Source organism: Polistes fuscatus, unplaced genomic scaffold, assembly GCF_010416935.1.
Source record: "Polistes fuscatus isolate 324 unplaced genomic scaffold, CU_Pfus_HIC Scaffold10, whole genome shotgun sequence".
In the NCBI taxonomy this organism is placed as follows: Eukaryota; Metazoa; Arthropoda; class Insecta; order Hymenoptera; family Vespidae; genus Polistes; species Polistes fuscatus.
Genome location: NW_025112998.1, coordinates 157,153 through 173,895, shown reverse-complemented (window position 1 = coordinate 173,895; position 16,743 = coordinate 157,153). Strand labels below are relative to the sequence as shown.

The window sequence follows — 16,743 nt, the reverse complement described above, 5'->3', positions numbered from 1 at the left end:
CTCTGGAATATCGGTTTGTCAATGTAATCCATTCGAAAATTTCAAGAGACATGTGACATTTCTCCCACTCCCTATCACATCTATCTCCCCTCCCATTTCTCTTTCTACCTGTGCTCATTGGCAAATCTATTTGGAAATCCAATCGTACAAATTATTCGTCCGAGCGTTTTAGGGGTTCGGGGGGAGAGGGGGAAGAACATCATCGTTGCGATATTTCCCTCGAAATTAATCAGACTATTTCGATAACCGTATCCCAGATGATATTAGTTATCGTACGAAAATTGATTCAATTAATAAATTGAATAACAACAACAACAATAACAACAGCAACAGCAACGAAAAAATAAAAAATAAAAAGAAAATCATTGATTTCGCAATCTGGTCAAACGGAAATGGTACAATTCTCTCGAACTAAAACTGCGACGGGGTTGTATAAATCGAGACGATATTTCTGGATTTATTGAGAAATTTTCCAGTTTAAAAGATGACCGACCAACGAAACAACATTTATAGGTTAACGATCGAACGAAGCAGATGCTGTAAGATTGACCAATTCGTTATTTCGATTTTCTTATTATAAACATCGAAATCGTCGTGATTTCTCTAACGCAACGAGCAATAAAAACTTTTGATACGAGCCAATTTATCAACGCGATATTGCTTTCACAAACACGCGTTCTTTTTTCTATCAAATACAAAAAGATAGAAAGCAACGGGAAATAAAAAATATCTGGAAATAATCCTAATTGAAGATAGATAGAGAGAAAGAGAAAGAGAGAAAGAGAAAGAGAGAGAGAGAGAGAATGAGAGAAAATCGAATGTTACGCGAAGGTGGAGAGAACCAGTTCACTGATTAAGACGTAACTATATGTCAACGTCAAACTACTTTCCTAACTCGATTCGCAGTGCATCGTCGTCGTTTTCAGTATTTTCAGTTGGCTCGACTAGTAGATCCCGCAATACAAGTTGGACCACCCAGGGAATCTCTCGGTGGTCATTCGCCGGCAGCCGTTCGAGAAATCTCGCAGCAATTACCTAGCTACGCCTAGCACACATTAAACTGCACCACCCCGTCCAACAAACATATACACCGCCGAGTGGTGTAATGGGGTACCATGATCCCCCATGTAATGCTATAATCAGAATTAAATCCATCTGCCTACCCCCCACCCAATGCTACCATTCATTTGCTCACTTTAAATGAATCAAGATAATGACGTTTCCAACTAACGTAATATTTGATCCCATTAATGTATTAAACAGTATCAAATCTTATTAATCATTTACTTAGTAATTAAGAAACTTTTCAATTTGTAGCAGCAATCTTTTACCCCCTTTTTTCGAACATTAACGATTTAAACTTCATTTCTCAAATGAATCAATTGAACGTTAAGATTCACATAATAGGACTCCTTTCAACCTATTTATAAATTAAAAGCATCATTTAAAACAATGTTCACGATTCATATTAAATTGGAACTACTTGTGGGAAAAACGATAAGACTTCAGCGATCCTTTCACCGTTTGCATATTTCCCGCTAGGTAAACACATCCAACCAAAGTTTACCGTCTTTCACGCGCACGCTCGTGGTGACTTTAAATTCGTCGTATGAAACGTAAATTATTAGCACAAAGTTTACTGACCTTCGCGAATACCGCAGTCATCGATGATGACGTCGTCGAATGTTTGGTTAAAGGAAAGATCCTCTCTTTGTCTCCCTCTCTCTCTCTCTCTTTCTATTGCTAAAGGCAACTTTAGCTCTCCTACTCTAGTATTCCTCTCTCTCTCTCTCTCCTTTCTCTCTTCTAGGTTATACAAAAGACTCTTATTAAAATTCTATCGAGAAAATGTAAGCTACAGTTCTCGTTACTCACTGACGGGCCTCATTCATTAAAGCTCAAGATCCCAGTGCGCTTTGTATACGATAATGAATTTGAAGGAAGTTTAAAAAAAAAAAGAAAAAATAAAAAAAAAATAGATGGAAGAAGAAGAAGAAGAAGGATTACTTGATTATTCAATCGAGCGCAAAATACTTTTGAGAAAATTTCAACGAATTTCATTTTCAACGCACGCCGTTGTAATTATAAATTTTATGACAGGAAGAAGAAGAAGAAGAATAAGACAAATTCATTGACGTATAATACGCATTATGTTTCATCGAACACACGCACGTTTATTCTAAACGTTTATTCTCAGCAGTTACGTGAGACTCTACTTACTACAGGTTAGTCTGATAACAGTTGAAGAAGCTTACATTAGAGGAATCCTACATTCTTCAAGCTTACTCGAGTACCGGACGACAAACAACTCGCCATATATGCTATTACAAGTTTTCCTAATACGTTAGTTACGGAACCGTTTAAAAAAGGTTCGAACGTTACTTCACTACCTGCCTCACTGTCCAAGGTTGGTCGTTCAGGATTACTTCAAGTTCAATGACAGTATATTTGTGTTCGTAAAAAAGGAAACGTTCATTTTCCTTTTTACGATAGCACAACGAGTTGTTATTTATTTATTTGGTTTTTCTTTTCAACGGTGAGAAAAATTTTCAACTTTATTTTTCATTAGAAAAATTGTTCTCGATGGTCATTCATTTCATTCGGATAACAAAGTATGTCAATTAATTCTAACCACGATTATTGGAACGATCTACAAGAGAGAAAGAGAGAGACACATCATTGATCATCGTTAACTCGAGTTGATTCGCGTAATCTTGTCCGTTTTGAGTTTAACGGTATGAAATGAATAGTGACATCTCCCTCCCTCCCTCCCTCCTCCTCCTCCTTGCCTGTCCTTACTCCTCTCGTGACAACTATAGTTAGCGAATGCCCATCATCATTATCAACTCTTGGCGCCTGCCCAAATCTCTGAGCTAACATGCATTAGGCACGGTTTGAACGCAATGAAATGTAACAAGGTGAGTCATTTGACTCACGGTATGAAACCATCACCACCCACCCACTGCTTGCTTTTATACTAAATCGATCAAATTTTGAATAAATAGAGAAAGATGAGAGAGAAACATTATGAAATAAAAAGTTGTCTCTTGAATTTACGTTAAAGAAATGGCTTTCGTGTAACAGTTGACTATAACATCAAGACAAATATTTATACAACTAAACGCAAGCTTATGTCTTTTGTGAATTTATAATTGTTACGTTGTTTGAATTACTGTAAAGAGATAGAGATAGAGAGAGAGTAAGAAAAAACAACTCGTGTTAAATAAATATTAACCCTGTGATCGTTTCTTTTTCTTCTTTTTTTTCGAACAAATAAAGTAGCTATTATTATGGAAATGAGTCAACCAAAATTTCATTTCGTATCAGTTATAATATTTTTTTGTTTCAACGCGAGAGTCACTCAAAGAGATTTGTAATTATTATAATCGCGTGGAATATTTTTTCTCGTTGACCATTAGAACGACCTCTTAGTAAAAGGAAAAAAAAGCTCGAGGTCCACGGCTACCAGTTTTTCATCGATCAGAACTCTTTCTTTCCTTTTTTTAAAACAAAGAAAAGAAAGGACACGACGATGAATTTCATTGAACGTTCTAACGACATTCTTACCGAGAAACGGTTCATTAAACTAAATCGTACGATTAATTCCAAACGCGGTTTTAACACGCGTATTTTCTAGAATATTTCGTGCCTCGCTAAACTATACGTGTCCAAGATTGAATCTTTCGTTTTTTTTTTCGCAAAAATACCAATTCTCGCGTTACTTTCGCGTGGCTTGACTAACAATTCGTTATTGCATATCGAACAACATGTTTTTTTCCAGCATACACGTATCCCGTGATCATCGAAAGAAATGAAAAACTTTGGAAATAGTAAAAAAAAAAAAGAAAAAAAAAGAAAGTTCAATCGTAAAGAAAATATATAGAAAATAGGAAAAAAATGATACAATAAAGTGAAGATTAACGAAACTGATAACTCCGGTAACATGATTGTTATTATTAATCACATTCACTGTGAATCCAATCGACCTTCTATGCAATTATGGGATCGCTGCAGGTGCTTCGGTGTACTCGGGGTTAAAGAGAGGCACAAACAAAATGAACAAAACGATGTTAAATATATGCCGCTAAGTGCTCGAGAGTCAGCCGCAAGCAATTCGAACGTTCTTATGAGTAGAGAGAGAGAAAACGGGTGCACATGTTGCGTTCGAAACAGGTCGCTGGCAACCATCAACTAATTTCACACAACCTACCGAGAAATTTCTCATATTTGGATACGATACGATACGATACGATACGATAATATACGACCTACTAAAACGTACCCACCCACCCACACCTCCTCCTTCCTTCAATTAACAATAGTCTGTGCCTTTGACACCAATGAATAAATATACGTATACTTGCTTGTTGTATTACCCTCAAGGCTACGTTTAAATCGAGTAAATGAATTGGAACGCGGATAACAGAACGATAGTGCGATAGTAAAGCTTTTAAAAAAGTAAAAAAAAAAAAAAGAAAAGATCTTCGACAAATATTGACAATATACTTTCGAAATCATGATCATCTCCTCCTCGAAACCTAAAACTCGATCGAAAAGTGAAAAGGCTGACGTTTTAACCAGCTAATTGCTCGAACGAGGGAAAGTTCGAGAGACCGTGTGTGATTTGCTCTCTTGATTTTAATGGAAAAAAATTACGGGGAAACTTCGATGTAATTCTACGTTAATAATTGAAGAGAAAAAAAAAATAGAGAAAGAAGATATATCGGAGAAAAATCGTTAAAATGTTTTAACGTCGAAGGGAACAAAAATCAAACAAATAGGAAAAAAAATATTATATTCTCGTTGCAATCACTTATCTCGTTTTACTATCTAGAAAAATCGTGACACGAGACACTAATTTACGCGATATAAAAATTTCTAGCTCGTCGATGAGTCAGCGAAATCCGATAACCATCGTCGTCATCATCATCATCATCATCATCATCATCTGGTGAATGATCTACGAGAAAGCAGACGGGCCAACGTAATCGTACAGAATGAATGCATCCGATAAGATCGTCGTCCGTCCTTCGAATGAGAATGCATTGTCGATGCTGTCGAATACAACGGGTGGGTCTCGTTCTGTTTATTTTATCCTGACCGATTGCTATCCTTACGTCACTTCAATTCTGCATCGTTTTATAAAAACTTGTCATCAATTTTGACGTCTACGAAGTATTGAATCTGATAATTAATTTAAAAACAAAAAAAAGGCATTATTTTATGCGACTAATAACGTAAATAAAAATATACTGTAATATTAACGCGTATAATTATTAATTAAAGTATATTTCATATATTTTAAAGAGTAAAAAGTTAAATTAAAATTATTATTAATTAAATGAATAATTAATAATATACTAAATTTTAAAATTAAAATAATGTTCTCGTTGCAGTACTCTAAAATAAATATCAAACGTAATTATAATATTGAATTAATCCCGTTATTCGCATTAGTTTATAAATACAAAGAAAGTTTTAAAACGAACGATAATAAAGCTAAAGCTTCGGAATCGTGCAATTTGTATTATGCAAAAACTTGTCTCTGTGATTAAAAAATTAAACAAAATAAATCGAACGAAATAAGTTAAAAAATTGAGATAACGAGACACATTGACACGCACAATTCGTAATACGTTTATTGTACGAATATTTTCTTCGTATATGTATATATATAAAAAAAAATTGATTTCTTCTATTCATTCGTGATATTTCTTCGTTTATATTTAACATTCGTAAGCCGTAATAATACTTCAACAGACAAAATCTTCCTTGAACTTTTAAAGAAAACCGACGTGCCGAGGGAATGGTAAAAAATAAGTCTTGTGTTAGTTAGAAAACGTACACTTAACCACGCCTCTTTAACTCCTGCGAAATTATACGTTTTCCATGAGTTACGTTTAATTATACTTCGAAATACCGAACGTTACATTATCACCGAAGAATAATGTATATTTTATAAATATAAGTACTTCGATTTGTAATTAAAAATTTCGTTTGAAATGATACGACTGTAAAAAAAAAAAACTTAATAAATATAAATTAAATATAAATGAATCTAAATACAAAGAAAAATAGTCTTCTTTTTTTTTTCATTTTTCGATGATTATTACGAAATATCGAAACAATATATATTTATTATTTACATTAAAGGATCGAAAGATGTAGGATTGTATATTTATCCAATATCTGTTACAGTTGAGCTGTTCGAATCAAGTGCTTTATTACTACATCATGCTAGGTCACGTGCATCAGCTTAGTGAAACATCTTCTATCGAGTTAGTTCGAGTGCTACTACATCTAGTTTAATCATTTCACTCAAGAAATATATTTTGAGAATGATAATTTTCTATTTTAAAATCTGACTATACTTTTCTCTAATAAACATTCATTATATACAAATTCGTTTATGATGATTATAATAGATATTTTATAAACTATATAAAAATACGAATCAAGAATTACAATTATTGAGATAAAAATTGCTAAGATAAACATTAAATATTATTCAACGTTTTTCGTGATACTTTCTTGAAATCCTTTTATATATTCTCCAAGAACGAAAGCTTTCAAATTTGCATAGATTCAACATCTTTTTAAAGTCTGGACCTTTGCACGGATAATCCTAACGTCTTAGAAATTCTACAAAGATCATTCGCCAAGAGACGATAAAGGTTTATGCAATAGAAAGCCGTATAAATTATTGAAAAGCGAGTTCCAGTTCTACCTGAATGGGTGTAGCGAACCAACCGGGTTCGTTTCAAACGCACGGTGACCGCTTCCTTTCGTGGAAAATCTTCTTCCAGGTACGACATCGAGATGAAAGAGAACGACGACTTATCTCGAACTTCTTAACCCGATGATCAATTATTATTATATATAAATATGACAGTAAACTGGCAATGTGAAATTTATTCTGTTCCAACAACGCAACAAGTTAGATAACGAAAGTCTGCTCATTTTACATGCACATTTGTATAATTGTAAATGTATTATAAATAATATTCAATAATTTTGTATTAAATCTCATTTAATCTACATGTTATTATTATTATTATTATCATTGTAAGGTACACAACAGAGATGAATAAGCCATAGAAATGATATACTGTGCAAATAAAGTAGGTATAAAAAGTATGAAAGAATGTTACGAGGAGTGACAAATTCTGAGAATGAATATATAAGAAGAATTATGATCGGAGGGAGAAGAATGTAAGGATTGTGGGTGTGGATATGAAGGATACAAGAAACTTATTATTAGTGAGTTTAAAAGTGCAGACACATTTCTACTTCCGGCCTAACGGAGTATACACTACTTCGAAATATTCACTTTAATTCGGCATGTATCGTTTAAAACATTATTGATATTTACATTTCCGTAATAATATTATAACTGAAAATCCATAAACGAACATTTTAAGTACCTTATACCAAGGTTCGATTTTCGACAATTCATAAAATCCAAATAAGGATAATAAATGAACGATCCGTGGTAAGTGAAACCATGAAACGAAATCGTTACGAAGATTAATTACAATTGCAAAATCAACGATTCTCGAATGAGTCGCAAATGGTTTTTAAAAGAAAATATAAAAAGAAAAGAAAAAAGAAAAAGAAAGGAGCCGCCAAAAGAGTTTGTATGTGCGTTATACGATCGGCAACAACTTTACATCTGGACAAGCTGCTTGGCAGACAGCCACGAGAAGAGAAAACTCGAATGACTCAGGGAAGAAGTATTTTTTTTCGACTATAATTTTGCGTATTAAACTTTTTTCCAATGACATTATCTAAAAGAAATAACTCCCCTCCCCTCCCCAACAAAAAATGTTCTTACTTAAGCCAACAAAAATAATAAATTTTAATTAATTCGGGGGTGATGTTATTTAACTTTGTCGCATTCGTTTAAAAATTGTTAAGAAAAAAAAATAAAAAAAAAAAATAAAAAAAGGAGACACATAAACTAAACGAAACTTTGCCATTATCGAACCAACAACGGCATTTGTTTTCTTTTTCTTATTTCCTTGTCCATTATATCTTTTTTAAAAGGTTAGTATACTATGTGAACCGATAAGTATTTTAACTAAAGTTTTCTACGACGTTGGACAGGACCGAGGAAGTTTTCCAGAGCTTCGTGCTTTCCGAACGTTTAAAAATGCATCGAACCACGAAAGGAATTGTGTCGGATTTCTAAGGAACCAAGGAGAAACGTTTAAAAAATAAAAATCTCACTCTATTTCTTACCGGACGAGACGTTCGTTGCTAGCAGCAAACGTATTAAACTCGTCGAACGATATACTTCTTTTTTTTAAAAAAAAAAAAAAAACAAAATAAAACATTCTCTTCGTTCTTACGATTCTATTTACTATGCAAAATGTTTACGAATTAAATAACATACAAATAGATTTGAAAAATAAACGCAATCCTTTATCATCCCATCAAAAATGACACATCGATTATGCGTTTCACTTCTTAAAATAACGTTGAGGAAACTTTCGAATATAAAATAAAAGAAAAAAAAAAAGAAATATCCCGATATTCGTACCGATATATAACGAAATTTAATTAAAATTGGTAGAACGTTGCCTCTCTGAACATTCCAACGTTGTTTTCGATTCGAATAACGTTCGTTCCTCCTTGTATCCCATACCGAATCGCTACGGGCTGATTCATTGGACAAAAATATATAATTACGTATATTCTATCATCGGTTCTTTTTTATTTATCATTTCCTACTCTTTCCTCTCTCTCTTTCTACCTACCTATCTGTCTATCTATCTATCTATCTATTATGTAGCAAGTTCTTCAGTTTTTAATTTTTTGTTTCCTTTTTTCGATAATAGAGCGTAATAACAAGTTAGTCCTATCCTGGAAATAAAAATAATTATTTATGATGAACGAGTCTAATTAAATAATTACGTACGATTTAACTCGTTGATCTAAGGCGTGTATCACGCTTTGACAAACTAGAAATAAATATCTGTATAAATAACTGTTACTGTCAAACCGTAACGACGAAACTAACGATCCGAGTTATAAATATTGATAGGCGTAAATAAGACTTCCTAGAAACATATTTTATCGATAATCGAAATGCTCGGACACAAGGAATATGCGTTATAATAAAAAGAAAAAATCTGATTATCACTGAGTTATTATTTAGAAAAGAAAAAAAAAACAAATAAATAAAAGCTCCGACAAGGAATTCAACTAAGTACATCATTAATCCATAAATCGAACAATTTTATATCGCTTCTGATAAGATAAATGACATCCGAGTTTTCTCTACTACTCTTTTGCAAATCTCAAGAAAGAAAAAGAAAAATCGAACTACGAAATCCATTTGTTCTTTACCAGACGAAACTCAAAATGAAATCCACCTTTGCTTCTTGTTTTTTTTTTCACGATCTCCGCGTTTACTCCACTTTTCGCTTTATAGAACCGGTTTTAGTATAAGTGCGTGGAACCATCGTAAGGTCAAGATGCAACCGAGAAACTCGCTCCAAATGAAGAACCTATGTTTGAATTTTTTTTCCCTATTTCTTTTTGTTTATTTCTCTCTCTCACTCTCTTTTTTTTCTTTTTTGTTTGCGAATAAATTTTCACGAACACGCATAAAATAATTGTATTAAAAACTTGTCGATCATCAAACAGATAATTATTATTATCATTATCATTATTCTTTATAGATCATTTAATATGAAATTGAAAAAACCTGTTTTAAGTGTAATAAAAGTATGTGTGTGTATATAAAATAATTTAAATACAAAAAAAATATATATATATAAAAAGAAGAATGACATAAGATAAAAAACAAGAACGCACGCGAGGCCAATATACAAAAAAACCTGTTTTAAGTATAATAAAAGTATGTGTGTATATAAAATAATTTAAATACAAAAAAAAATATATATATAAAAAGAAGAAAAAAAAAAAGAAAAAAAGAAGAATGACGTAAGATAAAAAACAAGAATGCACGCGAGGCCAATATCCATTCAAATTTTTGAAATAATTATTATTCATCGGATAACACATCAAAAATGCAGATGACGAAGTTTTTAAAGTTACGAGCGTCAATATCGAACACGATAGCTCATCATCGTGCAACGATGCGAGAAAGCATCGAAATTATTCAACAATAATAGCACTATGCGTATTTAAATGTACACGTGTACGTATATATGTGTATATGTGTGAGTGTATGAGACTAAAGAGCATAATTACTCGCATCGACGATTTCTTGCTTGTCTGCTACACATTCCATCTTTGTCTCTCATTCTTTTTTTTTTGTGCTTTCTCTTTCCCTTTCTCTATTTCTCATTCTTTCCCCCTTTCCTCTTATTATTTTTCATTTTTGTTCTCCTTTCCGACAATAGCTTTATTAAAGCTTAATGGAACGAACTGAATTTCCATGGTCGACATTGGATCGCATTATTCAAGCTAGCTTTTGAATTCGCCGTTACCACTGAAGTTCTGCGAAATTCAACGAGATTTAATATACTTTAAACGCGCCGTACGTGATGGAATCACCGAGAGTTATAAATTTTTTTGATTCGAAATACCACGATGAGAATGAGAGCGAGGAAGAAAAAGAAAAGAGAAATGAGAAAGAGAAACTGCAGCAGGAGGATGTAACGCGTTAAAGTCGAGTTCTTGAAATTTATTGAGTCGTTTGATAGTAGTCAACTATTATTATTTTGTCTTACAAGAGATATCAAACTCTCTTAATAATGTAAAAATATTTTTCTTTTGTGTCACCCTATATATATTTTTTTTTATTGAGTACAAATTAATGATAGAAACATTATCTCGTAATCTATCACAGATACTAGAAACTAATTGAAACTAATTTTTATTGATAATTTGAAAATTGATTTTATTATATGGTCAATTATTTTTCGCATCAAAAAACTAATTTTTTCTCGAATGATGAAAGAAGCAACAAAAGCAACGGAGAGTCAACGAACCCGTCGTTGTTAAGGTTTTAACCCAGAATCCCAAATGGTTGTGCGACAGTTATTGCCACGTACGCCACATAGTGGGGGGCATAGGCTTTAAAAGTATTGACTCTAGGTAGGGTATGAAAAAAGAAAAAAAAAAAAATAAATAAATAAATAAAAATAAATGAAAATAAATGAAAAAAATATGATATGTAAAAAATTCCAGAAATTGCAGTGCAAAAACATCCAAAGGTGGATTAAATTTAATAATCATTTTCTTTTGTTCGATTTATTTGGTATTTATATTAATTTACTTTTTTGTTCCTCCCTTTCGCGAAAGATAATTTCATTTTATAAATAAATTTCCCTTCGTGCGTGTTTCACGATAAAAAGCGCTTATCGGTTGAAAAACGACAAAAACGGGGGAAAAAGAGAGAGTTGGGGGGGTGGAGGGGGAGAAATTAATTTGCGTAACGCGAAAACAACGTAATTACTATGTTGCGATCGCGAATTTACGCGAGGAATTTAACGATAGGATGATTATGCCAATGACTCACGGCCATCGATGCGTCGTTCTACCTATTTTTCGATGATATCCGGTTAACCGTGTTAAACGTAACGAATAGCTCAAACAAGATTCTATTAACCCTCCCCCCGCCTTCCTTTTCCACTCCTACCCCACCACACCTTCTCTTCTTCATTCTTTTGCTACCGCGTTATCGAAATAAATAATAAAATAATAATGACAAGAAGGGGGGGGGTGAGATATAGAAAAAGAAGAGAAACTAATGATTAGATATAAAATAATTTCGAACCGAGATAGAACGAAATTAAACGGAATTACTTTGACGCGAATTAAACGACGACGGAAAACAAATTTTATATATTTTTTTTTTATATATCACGATTTAAAAATAATAATACGCGTGACGTCTTTCTTGTCAAATGACTTCTGAAAATGAGAAAAGTAAAAAAGGAACAACATGGAAGAGAAGGAACTGAAAATTTTGGCAAAATAAAACCAAATAACTCGGAATATATAGATGTGTGTGTGTGTGTGTGTGTGTGCGTATTTTGGAGGAATCGAAGCGTAACCAAAAGCTCATCGGTCTCGTAGCAAAATCGATTTGTCGTTGGCCGAACTCGTGAACTTAAGCACCTCGAGATAAACCTGCTTCAAAAATATCGTCACGCCGCAGAGAAGCTAGCTCGTGGGACAAGCGTTTCCGTTTAATGGCCACACGCCAATTCCATTTATCACTGTGCTATCTATTGGATACATCACAGTCGTGTATGAACCCGATCGAAGCCGCGAGTTTTCGATTTAAACTACTCCACCACCATATAACCATCATACCAAATTCAATCGGCATTTTTCTTCTTTCATTTTGTTTATCTTTCGAAGAAAAGTATATCATCATCAGGTGTGTGATTATACGTTTGTTACGTGCAAAATATGAAGAATGCAATTAATCACGATAATCATTAATTTTAATTTGATACAATATATTTAAACGATATTAATTATTTATTTACTAGTATATATAAGTATAATTGTTATATTAATTATAATAAGTATAATTAATTATTTACAAGTGTATATACGAACAGAAATTGATTTGTTTCGATCCATCGATGACTAATAATACGATTGCAATTTGAAAATCTGAAATAAATCAAACGTCGTTTAATTCGTTAGTCGACTCACTATTAACTGAATTCACGAGAGGAAAAATATGATAGAAATGATTTATAAAAACGACCAAACGACTGTTACTGTCTTATAACTGGACGGTCGCAAACGTGGTAGACTACGTTTCGAAAGAACAATAAAAGTTACTTAATCGACCTGTTGAGATGGAACGTAATACTTGCAGCCAAGATTTGACTCGTGAGATTTTTTGAGATAAACGAATGCTCCTACTCAAATTCGCGTGGGATTTTACGAGGCGTAAGCGTTACTGCAATCGCGTGTCTACTTTCGATAGGAAAAAAAAGATAATTAAACCGTGAAACACTAGTCGATAATTTTATGAATAAAAACGTCGTAGATTTTTATTTGAAACATTTATCATCCGGGAGCCAAACGTATGTTAACAAAAAAAAGAAAAAGAAAATAAATAAAAGGATTGAACAAAAGAAACGTTACAATGTCTTTTAATTAAGAAGACGCGTATACGAATAACCAACTGCATGGCACGAGTGAAATCGTTTTGTATGAAAAACGAAGAGTCTCTCGTTTAAAACGTCCTTCGAGATACCAGAAGAAAGAAGGAAATAAAAAGCAAGAGATAGATACACACACGGAAAAAGTAGAACTCGCGTGAAAGCAATATCTAATGAGTCGAACTGATTAAGATTCACGTAGGTGTGAAATACGACGATACAAAAATACTGTTTAATTGTAAGTACAAAAATGCATCATCTTTGATGTTGGCTATGAATATTAAAGTATTAAGAATAGAAATATATTACGAGATACGTGCTTAAAAGAATGACTTAGGAAATAAAATGTACTGGAACAAAGAAAATTCGTATAATCCTTCTTAAGCGATAACAATTATAAAATCTGAAGAAAATAAGTATGCAGAGAAGAGAAGTATAATAGCTATGATGCACCTGGGATCGTAAAATAAAACTCTTATAAGCAAAAGGAATCTTAATAAAATAATAATAATATAAGGAATAAAAAGCAAGAAAAGAAAGAAAGAAATATAAATAAATACTTAAAATCAAATCTTCGCAAAATTGTTATTCCTTTGAAATAATAAAGAAGAAAAGAGTAAAAGGGGAAGAAAGGAACTGGGACGAGAGGGGGGAGGAAAAAAATTTTCGTTCTTTTAATTAACCTTAGAGCTCGGATCGTGCGATCAATATTTAACGTTTATATGAGAAGAATAGAATGCGAGAGAGTTTCAAAAGGAAAGACACACTCCGAGTGGAGTTTTACTTCAGGGAGGGAATAAAATCAACGAAGGTCGTTCGTACCATAGAGTACGGTTTTACGTATGCCCATAGAATTTCAAGAAAGAGAAGCCGGGCGGGTATTGGCGAATGTAGACGGTGGTACAAGGTATGTAAACGTGAGATGGTGACGCCAAACGGTATCCGAGTTCAAGGATGAGAAAATAACTGAGAGGAGAGATAACGATATTTGTTCAGTCGTTCACCATTGGTACGCATAAAAGTTGTCTTCTTCTTCTTCTTCTTCTTGTTCGTTGTCGTCGTGGTTGTCGTCGTTGCGGTTTAAAATCTGGACTCTTTGCATTTTATCTTCGACGATAAAACAAAGGCAAAGATAAATAAGAAAAAAAAACTATAAATAACGTTTAATATTCGAATGTGCGATGATGGCTCAGCAAAACGTTACAAGACCCAATTAAAAGAGGAATCGAATTTAACCGAGAAGTTCCACTCTTATCGGATCATCAAAGATACACGATACGGTAATTAACGTTACTCCCCAATCAACTATCGATAAGATATTCACCTATTTGTTCCCTCGCTCATTAATGAACAATTATATCGGCAATCAGCGCTACATCCCGAAGAAAGGCATAATTATTCCTTCGAATCACTACATCGATCTGTATTATAAAAGAAAAAAGAATGAAATGAGTCTATCTAGTGGTTCAGGGTTTTAGCCAATCGAGTGAGTCTACTCGATAGCTCATTAAATACACGATTAGAACTCTAAGATATTTCGATGATGAGAAAAGATAGAGAGAGAGAGAGAGAAAGAAATACAAAAAATAATACGAAGAGAAGAAAGAAAAGCAAGAAAAAAAATTAATAATCTCTCTTCGACGAAAAGATGTTCATGACATCGACGAGGGGAAATCTTGTTAGTAGAGAAAATAATGAGTAAGAATCTATAAAGAAACAAAGAAGAAGAAGAAGAAGACAAAAAAATTAGATCATCTCGATTTCTTTATAGAGCGTTACAAATCGTGCAAAGTTTTATAATATACGTGTCTTGCATGAATAAATTCGAAACGAGTAGTTTAATAATAGCGTATAAAAAAAGGGGATGACGTTTCTCGAATATCTTACAATAGACGACGATTATTTAAATGAATTCGAAGAGAAAAAATTTTTGTTGTTTACCTCGTTGAATTGAAAGGAATTGATAACTGTATCAATGTATCGTACATAATGTAAATACAATATTACGTATGTACGAAAAATAAGGTACGTAAGAGAATATTAATGGTTCGTCGATGTTACAAGATGAATAAGACCCGTACTCGTAAATGCAACGACCACTGATCTCAATTCTTACGAGCGTGAACTCTATGCACCGAACATATTTCAACCGCCAACGCCTCCTTCTCGGTACGAAATACACGATGTTACTCTCTCTTTCTCTCTTTCTCTTGGGCCAAAAGGGGTATGGGTTCGTTGAACCGAATATTTCGACGTAGAGAGAGAGAGACCACTCTCTTTCTCTGTCTTTTTTTTTTTCTCTCTCTCTCTCTCTTTCTCTCTTTACGATAATCGCTCTTGTATTTTATCGTCGAGCTTACAGAGTCGCTCCTGCGTTTTACATCCGCCGAAATCGAATCGATGCTTCCTCCACTTCAATGTTTCAACGAAGCGGAAGCCAATATATGTACACCTATATACATGTTTAAATAAATGCATACATGTATATATCGTGTTGAAGTTATAAACGAGTCGTTTATATCAACGCGCGCACACTTCTTGCCCCTGATGAATTATTTTATTTTTAATCCAAATCCCTTTTTCCATCCTTTTCATTTTGTTTTGTTTTTTTCTTTTTTTCTTTATTTATTTCCGATTAATTTCAACGAAATCTTTCTCGAATAACCACGGTAATACGATAGGATAAAAATGAAGTAACGATGTTAAATTCGTTCGATCGGGCTGCTTTACGTCAGATACAAATTTTTGATTTATTTACGTTTTATTAATGTAACATTTCAAAAGAACGAATAACATTCCGAAGAGTAAGAATTTCATTTTCTTCCCATAGCAATATCGTATTATTCCTTTAATGTTTTATTTTCTTTTGAGGAAACATTTTTGAGACCGAGCACTGCTATAAGGGAGAAGGGATTCTCAGTTAACTCGAGCGAAATCGTAGTATTCGTTTTGTTCGGGTTGAAAATAAGGGTACAATCTCCCCCTCTATTCGCTTATTAAACCAGCTTGGTAATTTAAAGACGAAGACTGTATATTTCTTTTCTACCTTTATCTTTCTTTCTCTCTCTCTCCGTTTCCTTCTTTCTGCTAACCCACCTTTCAGCATTCACAATCTTTCCGGACCAGTTGCGTCAAAAATTTACCCACTTTCTCAAGGAGTTTCTAGATTAATAATATTTATAATACGGAGTTCGGTAAAAGAATTGTTGCATTTTCCCTCGAGCGTAAATCTAAGAAGTGAATGAATTCCGTCTCGTTAAAATGTAACATTCAAAAAAAAAAAAGGAGCTCCTGCCTCCGGGAAATAAAAATTATATTTACAATAGCGTTAGTTCGTTCTTTTTCTTCTTTTTCTTCCTTTTTTTATTTTTTTTTATTTTGATTTATTTTTAAATAAACAACAACGTGTACCGTATAGAATACAATACTTCGTTATTATTATTTTCAAATATTTATGCTGACGAGAAAAAAAACAAAACAAAAAAAATACAAAAAGATCAAGTTGTACGTCACGTTGTTCATCTGCATATCTACATATCTACATATTATTTTACATTTGAAAAAAAGACAACAACAACGACCAACAAAAAATATATAAAAAGAGAGAGAGTAAAAAAAAAAGAAAAGTTAGGAACAACCC

At 33.0% G+C, this 16,743-nt stretch overlaps 1 protein-coding gene across 1 annotated transcript in view; it reads right to left on the bottom strand.

Moving 5' to 3' along the window:
• The window catches only part of LOC122524165 (HIV Tat-specific factor 1 homolog), a 43,202-nt gene that overhangs the window by 15,443 nt on the left and 11,016 nt on the right, over positions 1–16,743 (bottom strand). The gene's annotated exons all lie outside the window — the stretch shown is intronic.